We start from the raw sequence: 10,611 nt of genomic DNA on the forward strand, positions 1-10,611 counted from the left end.
GTATCACTGAACAATGTACACGTAGAGCTTGGTATTCAGAGCTAGTCACTTACCTATTCCCTGAGCCTAAGCAACCATTAATTCTTTAATAATGATCTCAGATTTTATTTGAAATTTTAAATATAACAGTGGTATAACAGATCCACAAATAACTTAGGGTACACCCTACTGTGTGTGTCAAGGACTTATTTATTCAAATATTATATAAAGAGTTTCAAAAGATCCTTGGGCTGTCTTCAAAAATCATTCATTCTAGTATTTTCCTCTTAAGGGAAAAATAAAGACACCAGAACTTTATAATTAAAACATCTTAATTTGATTATTCATTTCTAAAATTTTTGTAGAAGATACATTCTGAGTAAAATTAAGAGTTTTAGGCAGTTTAAGAAATAGGGCTTATGGGACACCTGGATGGCTCAGTCGTTAAGCATCTGCCTTCTGTTCAGGTCATGATCCCGGGATCCTGGGATCTAGCCCCACATTGGGCTCCCTGCTCCATGGGAAGCCTGCTTCTCCCTCTCCTGCTCCCCCTGCTTGTGTTCCCTCTCTTGCTGTCTCTCTCTCTGTCAAATAAATAAAATAAAATCTTAAAAAAAGAAATAAGGCTTAGGTCCAGTTATTTATATTTAAAAGAAAAAATAAACCAAATTTGTTAATGGTGTGGAAAAAAGCATCACATTTGAAGTATAGTTGTGAAGAAATTTTTGTGATCTACAGTTCAGTCAGAGAATATTCCATGGCAACAGTCCCATCCTATTGTGTACTATCTTAGAGATTCTCTCTTGGAGAGATAGAAGGAGGTGTAGTAGGATGAATTTAAACAGTATCCAACAAACACTTCACTGTATTTGCTTCATACTTTTTTTTTTTTTTTGGAACTGCTTCTGGAATCCCTTTTCTATTTGAAAATCAGAGAATTCAAGAAACATAAATATGTAAAATGATATCTTCTCAGTTTTGAAGCGAGTGTGTGTTCCTTGTAATTCATACTGACTGCACACCTGTGCTTAGGCAGAGACACTGCTGGGTTTTCTTTCTTTTTCGGAGAACAAGAAAGTTTACTGATTTTCACTACAGGATACAAGGGGACATTGGTGATATCCTTCAGGCTAAAATGAAGTGAGCAGTGAGTTTTAGGTAGTGCACTGATAGTTGTTTTTGTAAGCTTAGAATCTTCCATCTCTTTTTCATCTCCATATTTTAGTGCTTTTTTAGGTTGAGACCTGGTGACTGGGCTCCTATCTGATTCACTGGAGAGATCTTGACTCTACTTGCAAGTGAGCAAATGGAGGTCGTCAGAATCATCTCCTGAACTACTTGATTCACAGATGCTCACTTCAAATTCATTGTTTTCTTCTCTGTTAGAATCGTTGCTCATTTTTTGTTGGAAAGGAGTGAGATGAATACCCTCTTCCAAATTAAAATTGTAAGCATCACTGGAAGTGACAGATTCATCCAACTTTTTTTTTTTTGGAAGCATTTTTTTTTTTAATTTTCACTTTTGCTCCCTTCATACTTTGATACAGATTTTGATTTTCTCCTGTTAGCTTTTCTTTTCTCCTTTTCTTCCTTGTGCACCTCTATGCTTACTTTTAGTTTGTTCAAGTTTATATTCTAAAATGTTTTCTTTTGTTTTAGTAGGTCTTCTTGGGTCAATCAACTTTGGTGATAAGTTAATTTGATCCTTATTTTATTGACAAACACTTTGTTCTATGTTTTCAGGGTCTACACATCTAATTCTTTTGGATTCAAAGGGCTGCACTGAGAAATGACTGATTTCAAAATCATCCAAGGTATTGAACTGACATAGATTGATAAAATGTTTCTTTAAACTTCAGTGGACAGATACAGTTCTAGGTAAGACATTATCAACAGATTTATCTTCATCTGAATCCAAATCAAATCCCAGTCTATCTTGAGAAATAGGTATTTGCTCTTCTATTTGGAATGATTCTCCTTGTCTTGAAAGGTGAGCTTCCTGAAGAGTAACTTGTGTTATATCCTTCACAAATAAATTCCCAGAGTTGTTGTCACTATTGGAGTTCATTCCAGAGGGACATATTTTCTGGTTCTGAGAAGTTTCTTCTGTTTGTTGTGAAGTCAGTTTTTCTTTCAATGCATATAGCTGACACGTGAGGTAGTAACATTCTTTTCTAAGTTGGAGGATGGTATCTTGGGCTTTTCTCACTTTGGATTTTTCATTTTCCAAAGCTAAAACTAACATTCTGTTGTTGTCATGGTAGTTTTTTAGCAGTATAGAAGTGTTGGAGATTATTTGGCATGGTGCAGTTATAAAAGAATTTTGTTTGCCAATCTCTGCCAAATTTTTATTCCTTTTCTCTTTCATCCATTCCTTTATGTCTTCAAGATTGTCTTGAAAGGACTCTTTAAGGCACCTTTCCTTGGCCACCACTTCTGCCACAGCTGTCGCCCTCCTTCTTACATTCTAAGGTTCCATGAGGCTGTCCAGCTGGTGTATCCCACACTTTGGACCCTCTGGGTCTAGGTTCCATCTACTATCCCCTATCAAAATTTCAATGGCATTTTTCACAGAAATAGCAGACAATCTTAAAATTTGTATGTATCTGCTAAACATCATGAATACCCAAAACAATGTTGAGAAAGAAGAACAAAGATGGAGACATCACATTCTTTATTTATAAGTGTATTACAGGGTATAGCAATTAAAACAGTATGATATTGTCAAGAAACAGACACACAAATCAATGGAACAAAATAGAAAGCTCACAAATAAACCCACCTGAATTTTATGACAAAGAATCTATGTATGTACAATGGGGAAAGTATAATCTCTTCAGTAAATGGTGTTGGGGAAACTGGACAGCCTCATGCAAAAGAATGAAACTAGACTATTACCTTACACCGTACACAATGAACTCAAATGTTTTAGACTTAAAAGGAAGACCTAAAAACATAAAACTCCTAGAATAAAACACACACAATAAGTTCCTTGACATTGGTTCTGGCAATGATCTTGTACCTGACCATAAAAGAAAGGTAAAAAAAAAAAAAAGAACAAAAACAAAAATAAGTAAATGGGACTATATCAAACTGAAAAACTTCTGCTCAGCAAAGGAAACCAAGAAAATGATAAAGAAACCTACTGAATGATGGGGTACCTGGGTGGCTTAGTTGGTTAAGCATCTGCCTCTGGCTCGGGTCGTGATCCCAGGATCCTGGGATTGAACCCACCATCGAGCCCTGCATAAAGCCCCACATGAGCAAGGAGCCTGATTCTCCCTCTCCCTCTGCCACTCCCCCTGCTTGTTCTTTCTTGCTTAAATAAATTAAAAATCTTTTTAAAAAAAAAGAAACCTACTGAATGAAAGAAAATATTTGCAAGTCATATCTGGTAAAGGATTAATATCCATAATATATAAAGAACTCATAGAACTCAACAGCAAAAAAAATCTGATTGAAAAGTTGTCAGAGGACCTGAATAGACTTCTTTTTTGCAAATAAGACATATAGTGGCCAATAGGCCTATGAAAAGATGCTCAACATCACTAATTATCAGGGAAATGCAAAACAAATTCACAACAAGATACCACCTCACATCTGTTAGAATGGCTAGTATCAAAAAGACCAGAAATAATGAGTGTTGGCTAATATGTGGAGAAAAGGGGACTCTCATGCACTGTTGGTGGGAATTTAAATTGGTGCAACCACTATTTAAAACAATATGATTTCTTCCCAAAATGAAAAATGAAACTACCATCTTATCCAACAATTCCACTACAATGTTTTTATCTGGAAAAATAAAATGAAAGCACTACTTCTAAAAGATATGTCCACCCCTATGTTCATTGCAGTATTATTTACAATATCCAAGATATGGAAATACCTAAGTGTCTATCAGTGGATGAATGGATAACAAAGATGTGGTATATAAATGCAATGTAATACTACCCAGCCATTAAAAAAGAATGAAATATCGCCATTTGTGACAACACTGATGGACCTTGGGGGAATTATGGTAAATGAAATAAGTCAGACAGAGAAAAACAAATACTATATTTCACTTATATGTGGAATCTAAAACCAAAACAAAATTCATTGATACAGAGAACAGAACTGTAAGTGCTAGAGTGGAGGCGGCTTTGGGCTGGGTGAAATGGCTAAAGGGGGTCAAGAAGTAAAAAGTTTCAAATATAAAATACATGTTATGGAGATGTAATGTACAGCACAGAGACTATAGCCAATAACACTGTAGTACATATTTGAAAGTTGCCAAGAAAGTAAATCCTAAAAGTTCTCATCACAAAAAAATTATAACTTTGTATGGTGAAAAATGATAACTAGGCTTATTGTGGTGATCATTTAGCAGTGTAGGCAGATATTGAATCATTATGTTGTATACCTGAAACTAATATAATATTATATGTCAATTATACTTCAATTAAAAAAAAAATTCAGGTCAGGGTTAAAAAAAATCAAATTACCACCTATACAAATGAAGAAAGAGCATTTGACAAAATTCAGCATGCGTTCTTACTAAAACTCTCAATAAGTTGAGTATAGAAGGAATGTATCTTAAATGAAGGCTAAATATGACAAACCCACAGCTAACATAATACTTAATGGTGAAAAGTTGAAAAATTTTCCACTTAAGAGATCAGGAACAAGATATGGAATGACCACTCGAACCACTCTTAATTATCTTAGTACTGAATGTCCTAGCCAGAGCAATCAGATAAAAACAAGAAATAAAAAGCATCTAAATCACAAAGGAAGAAGTAAAATTATCTTTGTTTGCAGATGACATGATTTATATATTGAAAATCCTACAGATTCCACCAAAAAACTTTTAGATCTAATCAATAAATGCCATAAAGTTGCAGGATATAAAATCAACATTAAAAAATCAATACTGTTTCCATACACTAACAACAAAATATATTAAAAAGAAATAAAGTGAACAATCCCATTTATAAAAGCTTCAAAAAAACACTTTAGGAATAAATTTAACCAAGGAGGTGAAAAATCTCTACACTGAAAACTGTGACATTGGTGAAAATTTTGAATAAGACATAAATAAAGGAAATATCATGTTCATGGCTTATAGAATTAATATTGTTAAAATATCCCTACTACCCAAAGTCATCTGTACATTGAATGTAATCTTTGTAAGATTCAAGTGGAATTTTTATAAAAATAGAAAAAAAATCCTAAAATTTATGTGAAACCACAGAAGGTTGTGAACAGAAGATTGAGAAAGAAGAACAAAGCAGAAGACATTATGCTTCCTGATTTTAAACTATATTACAAATCTATAGTAATCAAAACAGTATACTATTTGCATGAAAATAGATATATGGAAGAGAATCAAGAGCCCATAAATAAACCCATGCACATCTGTTCAACTAATATTTGACAAGGGGTTCAAGAATATTTAATGGTGAAAAGATCATTTCTTCAGTAAATGGTACTGGGAAAATTGGATGTTTACATGCAAAAGAATGAAATTGGACCACTATTTACACCATTCACAAAAATTAACCTGAAATATATTAAAGACTATATGTGTGACCTGAAATCATAAAATTTCTAACAACAACAACAAAAACAAAGGCGAACACATCCTTGACATTGGTCTTGGAAATTATTTTTGGACATGACACCTAAAGGACAAGCAATAAAAGCACAAATAATTAAGTGGGATTATGTCAAAATGAGAAGGTTTTTTAGATAGTGAAAGAAAATAATCAGATTCAAGGAGGTGGTAGTGAAGTAGGAGGACCCTAGGCCCATCTTTTCCATGAACTCAACTAAATAACTATAAACTCATCCTAAATACCCCAAAAATCAATCTGAACACTGACAGAAGAAACTCCATAATGTAAGGGAGAGAAGAGGCCATGTGGAAGAAGGTAAGACATATAGGGACTGCAGGTGATACAGAGGAGAGGGAGCAGTGGGTGAGGAGAAGGGCAAGAGAGAGAGGAGCATACTGGGAAATGTATAAGGAGAACATTTCCCCAAAGCAATTGGTTTGGAAAGTGAAAGGAGCTGAATTATCTGAATCCTTAACAACCAGCAGGGCTTAAGAGTTTTAAAGCACAGTGGGCTTGGCTGGTATTAGCCTGGCGGGCACTGTGCGGCTCCTGGAGAGAAGGCAGGCAAACAACCGGGGGGGCAGACAAAGTGGAAACAGTGATCTGAAGAATGCCTGGGGCACACTGGGAGGAGATTATTCACTCAAAGTGCTTCCCTGAAAGGCAGCATTCGGGGAGACTCCTCTCCAGGAACAAAGAAGTTGACCGGTGCCATTTCCCTCCCCCTCCCCTCAGCATAAACACAGAGCCACCTGGGGGAATCAGCTCAGGGCTGATACAGGCCGCCTAACTTGGTTACATCAAGCCCCACACCCATGTGCTCTGGTGTGATCGCTCTTCTCTCTCAAGCTCACCTCAGTACCAGTGCTGCAGGCCACTCCTCCAGAAGACCAGCACAGGCCCCTGCCCAAACCACTTCCCTAAACCCTGGAGTTTTAAAGGTCAGCAGGCTTGCCTGGGATAAAACCAGGAAGGCACTGCGCTGCTCCTGGAGAGAAAGCAGGCAAAAACCTGGAGGCAAACAGCATGGAAACAGCAATCTGAATAATGCCTGGAGTTCATGTAGTGGGGGGCAAGGGGTTTATTCACACCTCTGGGAGTGCTTCCCTGAGTGGCAGCATTCAAGGACGTGCCTCTCCATGGAGAAAGGATCTGGTCAGTGCCATTCCCCCCACTCCCACCCCTCAGCATACACACAGAGGCACTTGCTAGTAGCAGCACAGAGCTCACACTGACTGCCTAACTTGCTTACACCAAGCCACACACCCTGCTCTCTGGTGGAGCTGCCCTTCTCAGTCAAGCTTGCTTCAGTTCCAGCATGGCAGGCCCCTCCCCCAGAACCAGCACAAAATCCAACCCACACCACATCTCCCAACCAGAGATCTGCAATGCCTCAGTTATAGTGGAACTAGTATCAGGTCTCATTTCACAAGCAAACCAGAGTACAGCTAGTTAAAACTTGCCACATTCTGACCAAGAAACAAACACTGCCCGCAGCAGGCAAGGAGAGCCTCTGCAGACGACTGGCCTGAGGGACAGAGCAGCCAAAACACAACAGCAGAGCACAGGCAGCACACACCAGAGTCTCTATGAAGCACCAGGTTCTGGACACTACATAGCCTCTTCATAAAGCCATTACCTTCAGGAGCAGAAGCATAACTGGCTTTTCTAATACATGAAAGAAGAAGGCAGAGATTTAGACAAAATGCCAGGAAAAGAAATTTATCCCAAATGAAAGAACAAGTTAAGGCTATAGCCAGAGATCTAAGTGAAACAGATATAAGTAACACACCTGATGGAGAATTTAAAGGAAAAATCATGAGGATATTCACTGGGCTTGAGATGAGAATAGAAGATCAAAAAGATCCTTACCACAGAGATAAAAGAGTTAAAAAAAATCGATCAGAAATGAAGAAAGCAACAAATGAGATTGTAAACAGGTTTGATGCAATAACAGCAGGCTGGAAGAAGCAGAGGAATGAATTAGTGATATAAAACACAAAATAGTGGAAAATAATGAAGCTGAACAAAAGAGAGAAAGAAGACTTATGGAATACGAGAATAGACTTAGGGAACTCAGTGACTCCATCAAACATAATGACAATCATATTATAGGAGTCCCAGAAGAAGAAGAGAGAGGAAAGTGTGCAGAAAATTTATTTGAGGAAATGATAGTTGAAATCTTCCCTAATCTGAGGCAGGAAACAGACATCCAGATCCAAGAGGCACAGAGAACTCCCATCAAAATCAACAAAAGCAGGCCAACACCAAGACATATTGTAATTAAATTTGCAAAATATACTGATAAAGAAAAAATCTTAAAAGCAGCAAGAAAAAGTCATTCACTTACAAGGAAGACCCATAAGGCTAGCTGCAGATTTCTCAACAGAATCTTTGCAAACCAGAAGAGAGTGACATGATATATTCAAAGTGCTGAATACGAAAAATCTACAGCCTACAATACTCTATCCAGCAAGGCTACCATTCAGAATAGAAGGAGAGATAGAGTTTCCCAAACAAACAAAAACTAAAGGTGTTCTCGAAGCCATCTCTGCAAGAAATATTAAAGGGGATTCTGAGTGGAAAGGAAAGACCAAAAATGACAAAGACAAGAAAAGATCAAAGAAAATCTCCAGAAACAACAACAAAACAAGTAATAAAATGGCACTAAAATACGTATCTGCCAATAATTACTCTGAACACAAATGGACTAAATGCTCAAATCAAAAGACATAGGTTGCATGAATGGATTAAAAAGAAAATTAAAAAAACTAGACCCATCTATATGATGCCTACAAGAGAGTCACTTTAGACATAAAGACATGGCAGATTGAAAGTGAAAAGATGGAGAAATATTTATCATGCAAAAGGATATCAAAAGAAAGCCAAGGGCGGGGCACCTGGGTGGCTCAGTTGGTTAAGCGACTGCCTTCGGCTCAGGTCATGATCCTGGAGTCCCGGGATCGAGTCCCACGTCGGGCTCCCTGCTCAGCAGGGAGTCTGCTTCTCTCTCTGACCCTCCCCCCTCTCATGCTCTCTACCTCATTCTCTCTCTCAAATAAATAAATAAAAATCTTAAAAAAAAAAAAAAAAAAGAAAGCCAAGGGCGCCTGGGTGGCTCAGTTGGTTAAGCGACTATCTTCGGCTCAGGGCATGATCCTGGAGTCCCGGGATTGAGTCCCACATCGGGCTCCCTGCTCAGCAGGGAGTCTGCTTCTCCCTCTGACCCTCCTCCCTCTCATTGCTGTCTCTCATTCTCTCTCTCGCAAATAAATGAAATCTTAAAAAAAAAAAAAAGCCAGAGCAGCCATACTTATATCACACAAACTAGACTTTAAAACAAAGATTATAACAAGAGACAAAGAAGAACACTATATAGAATAAAGGAGATAATCCAACAAGAATATCTAACAAATGTAAATATTTATGCACCCAACATGAGAGCACCCAAATATATAAAACAATTAATAACAAATAAAAAAGGAACTCCTTGATAATAATACAATAATAGTAGGGGACTTGAACACCCCACTTACATCAATGGACAGATTATCTAAGGAGAAAATCAACAAGGAAACAATGGCTTTAAATGACACTCTGGACCAGATGGACTTAACAGATATATTCAGAACATTTCATTCTAAAGCAGCAGAATACACATTCTTTTCAAGTGCACATGGGGTATTCTCCAGAATAGATGACATACTAGGTCACAAATCAGGCCTCAACAAATACAAAAAGATTGAAATTACACTATGCATCTTTTCTGACAATATTGCTATGAAACTTGAAGTCAACCATAAGAAAAAATCTGGAAAGACCACAAGTACATGGAGGTTAAACAAAATGCTAACAAACAATGAATAGGTCAACCAGGAAATCAAAGAAGTAATAAAAAATACATGGGAAAAATGAAAATGAAAACAAAACTGTCCAAAACCTTTGGGATTCAATGAAAGCCATCCTAGGAGGGAAGGACAGAGCAATAATGGCCTACAACAAGATGCAAGAAAAATCTCAAATGAACAACCTAAACTTACACCTAAAGGAGCTAGAAAAAGAAAAACAAATTAAGCCTGAAGCCAAAACAGAAAGTAAGTAAATAATAAAGATTAGAGCAAAAACAAATGATATAGAAACTAAAAAACAGTAGGGGAATATGGGTGGCTCAGTTGGGTAAGTGTCTAACTCTTGATTTCAGCTCAGGTCATGATCTCAGGGTCCTGGGATTGAGCCCTAAGAGGGGATCAGTCCTCAGTGGGGAGTCTGCTTGAGGATTCTCTCTCTCCCTCTCCCTTTGCCCTCCCCCTGCATGTATGCACACACACGCTCTCTCTCAAATAACTAAATCTAAAAAAAAAAAGAAAGAAAGAAACAAAACAAAACAAAACAAAACAAAAACAATATAAATGATCAGTGAAACCAGAAGCTGGTTCTTTGAAAAAATTAAGAAAATTGATAAGCCTTTTGCCAGGCTCATCCAAAAGAAAAGAGAAAGGACCCAAATAAATCAAATCACAAATGAGAGAGGAGAAATAACAACCAAAACCACAGAAATACAAAGAATTATCAGACAATATTTTGAAAAACTATATGCCAACAAATAGGAAAACCTGCAAAAAATGGATAAATTCCTAGAAATATATAAACTAGCAAAATTGAAACAAGAAGAAATAGAAAACTTGAACAGACTGATAACCAGCAAAAAAATTGAATCATTAATCAAAAAATTCTCAAAAACAAAAATTCAGGGCCAGAATGCTTCACACATGAATTCTACCAAATATTTAAAGAAGAGATAATACTGATTCTTCTCAAATTATTCCAAAAATAGAAAAGGAAAGAAAACTTCCAAACTCATTCTATGAGGCCAGCATTACCCTGATAGCAAAACCATATAAAGACTTCACTAAAAAAGAGAACTACAAGCCAATATCCCTGATGAGCATGGATGCAAAATTTCTCGATAAAATACTTGCAAACAGAATCTAAAATATATTTAAAAAATCATTCACCACAACAAAGTGGGATTTGT

The 10,611-nt window shown here is 37.0% G+C and overlaps 1 pseudogene; it reads right to left on the reverse strand.

The window, feature by feature from the left end:
* Positions 1 to 853: 853 nt before the first annotated feature.
* Positions 854 to 7,233, reverse strand: LOC118013845 (annotated as a pseudogene).
* Between the last annotated feature and the right edge of the window lie 3,378 nt (positions 7,234 to 10,611).

The sequence above is a fragment of the Mirounga leonina genome, unplaced genomic scaffold, assembly GCF_011800145.1.
Source record: "Mirounga leonina isolate KUSES-001 unplaced genomic scaffold, KU_Mleo_1.0 Mir_101283, whole genome shotgun sequence".
Classification (NCBI taxonomy): Eukaryota; Metazoa; Chordata; class Mammalia; order Carnivora; family Phocidae; genus Mirounga; species Mirounga leonina.